Here is a 3,091-nt window from a genome sequence, read left to right as displayed (position 1 = left end):
AGGTCTGTGGAATTGAAACACGGTGTAAGACCAGGGGTAGGTGATCTTTGTAGCTTCTGAAAAATTATACTACTTAAACTCATCCCTATGTGCACTGGAAAAGTAGTCTCACTCTTCAGATGCATATTTCACAAATGACTAGATGATATCTGTGGTTTCTCTCAGTTAAAGCTACCCTGTCTCACCAATTGGGGTCCATGCACTACTTCATCTTTCTAAGAGGCTTGAGTCACCAAGAATTGTTTGTGTTACTGATTGGGTAGAAGTGGTCAATTAAAGTGGATATGTTAGATTCTGCATAGTTAGGAGAGGTCTTTATGGATAATACTGAAATGTTGAGCCCCATTAAAACATATAGGAATTGCTGACCTTCAGGGCTTCCAGCCATTAATGCCTGCTAAGATCCTTGGACTAATTCCATAGAAAAGGTCTGTAATCTGCATGATGGGAGTTTGACCCATAAAATTTCATGTGGAAATGCTTTCTTCAACGCTTCCATTTGTGTCATTTCACCACAGCTACATTGTCTCCTTGGTTTAGAAGAGTGTTTTGTACTCTGCATGGTGAGTGGGACTTATAACTCCCATGTGTAAAAATGTGACTAGGAGACCTACTAGTTCCTGAACTGTTAATGATACTCAAACCTACAGCAATCCATCCAAGCAACACTGGCCAACCTGTCGCTCGTCGGACGAGTGCCTATGGAGGAGGCACGTTGTCGTGTTGGCGGTTAGCTCAGTTGGTTAGGCGTGGTGCTAATAAAGCCAAGGTCGCATGTTTGATCCCGTACGGGCCATTGTGGTTTTGATTATGCTTAATAAGATCCTTTTCTGACAGTTAATCTGTTGCTTGTTGCGCCTCATGTGGCGCTACATTAGGGAAAAGAATTACACTTTGAATTCCAAAAGAAGCAGAACATACAATCAACACTAGCACCGAAATAACTAGTCTTCTGGACTGCACTGGAGAATGCGGGCATCGATCCCGCTAACTCTCGCATGCTAAGCGAGCGCTCTACCATTTGAGCTAATTCCCCTCCAACACAGCGCTTCACATACAGGTCTGTGGAATTCAAACATGGTGTAAGACCAGGGGTAGGTGATCTTTGTAGCTTCTGAAAAATTATACTACTTAAACTCATTCCTATGTGCACTGGAAAAGTAGTCTCAATCTTCAGATGCATATTTCACAAATGACTAGATGATATCTGTGGCTTCTCTCAGTTAAAGCTACCCTGTCTCACCAATTGGGGTCCATGCACTACTTCATCTTTCTAAGAGGCTTGAGACACAAATAATTTTTTGTATTACTGGTTGGGTAGAAGTGGTCATTTAAAGTGGATATGTTAGATTCTGCATAGTTAGGAGGTCTTTATGGATAATACTGAAATGTTGAGCCCCATTAAAACATATAGAAACTGCTGACCTTCAGGGCTTCCAGCCATTAATGCCTGCTAAGATCCCTGGACTAATTCCTTAGAAAAGGTCTGTGATCTGCATGATAGGAGTTTGACCCATATATATTTAATGTTGAAATGCTTTCTTCAACGCTTTCATTTGTGTCATTTCACCACAGCTACATTGTCTCCTTGGTTAAGAAGAGTGTTTTGTACTCTGCATGGTGAGTGGGACTTATAACTCCCATGTGTAAAAATGTGACTAGGAGACCTACTAGTTCCTGAACTGTTAATGATACTCAAACTTACAGCAATCCATCCAAGCAACACTGGCCAACCTGTCGCTCGTCAGACAAGTGCCTATGGAGGAGGTTCACTGTCGTGTTAGCTGGTTAGCTCAGTTGGTTAGAGCGTGGTGCTAATAAAGCCAAGGTCGCATGTTTGATCCCCGTATTGGCCATTCTGGTGTTGATTATTCCTAATAAGATCCTTTTCTGACAGTTAATCTGTTGCTTCTTGCGCCTCATTTGGCGCTGCATTAGGGAAAAGAATTACACTTTGAATTCCAAAAGAAGCAGAACATACAATCAACACTAGCACCGAAATAACGAGTCTTCGGGACTGCACTTGAGAATTCGGGCATCTTTCCCACTACCTTTTGCATGCTAAGCGAGCGCTCTACCATTTGAGCTAATTCCCCTGCAACACAGCTGTTCACATACAGGTCTGTGGAATTGAAACACGGTGTAAGACAAGGAGTAGTTGATCTTCGTAGCTTCTGAAAAATTATACTACTTAAACTCATCCCTAGGTGCACTGGAAAAGTAGTCTCACTCTTCAGATGCATATTTCACAAATGACTAGATGATATCTGTGGCTTCTCTCAGTTAAAGCTACCCTGTCTCACCAATTGGGGTCCATGCATTACTTCATCTTTCTAAGAGGCTTGAGACACCAATAATTTTTTGTGTTACTGGTTTTGTAGAAATGTTCATTTAAAGTGGATATGTTAGATTCTGCATAGTTAGAAGAGGTCTTTATGGATAATACTGAAATGTTGAGCCCCATTAAAACATATAGGAATTGCTGACCTTCAGGGCTTCCAGCCATTAATGCCTGCTAAGATCCTTGGACTAATTCCATAGAAAAGGTCTGTAATCTGCATGATGGGAGTTTGACCCATAAGAATTTCATGTGGAAATGCTTTCTTCAACGCTTCCATTTGTGTCATTTCACCACAGCTACATTGTCTCCTTGGTTTAGAAGAGTGTTTTGTACTCTGCATGGTGAGTGGGACTTATAACTCCCATGTGTAAAAATGTGACTAGGAGACCTACTAGTTCCTAAACTGTTAATGATACTCAAACCTACAGCAATCTATCCAAGCAACACTGTTGCTCGTCGGATGAGTGCCTATGGAGGAGGCACGTTGTTGTGTTGGCCGGTTAGCTCAGTTGGCTCAGTTGGTTAGAGCGTGGTGCTAATAAAGCCAAGGTCGCATGTTTGATCCCGTACGGGCCATTCTGGTTTTGATTATGCTTAATAAGATCCTTTTCTGACAGTTAATCTGTTGCTTCGTTGCACCTCATTTGGCGCTACATTAGGGAAAAGAATTACACTTTGAATTCCAAAAGAAGCAGAACATACAATCAACACTAGCACCGAAATAACTAGTCGTCGGGACTGCACTGGAAA

Source organism: Silurus meridionalis, chromosome 12, assembly GCF_014805685.1.
Source record: "Silurus meridionalis isolate SWU-2019-XX chromosome 12, ASM1480568v1, whole genome shotgun sequence".
NCBI classification, from domain to species: domain Eukaryota; kingdom Metazoa; phylum Chordata; class Actinopteri; order Siluriformes; family Siluridae; genus Silurus; species Silurus meridionalis.
The sequence above is the reverse complement of the archived record's forward strand: the minus strand, read 5'-3'. Positions refer to the sequence as shown.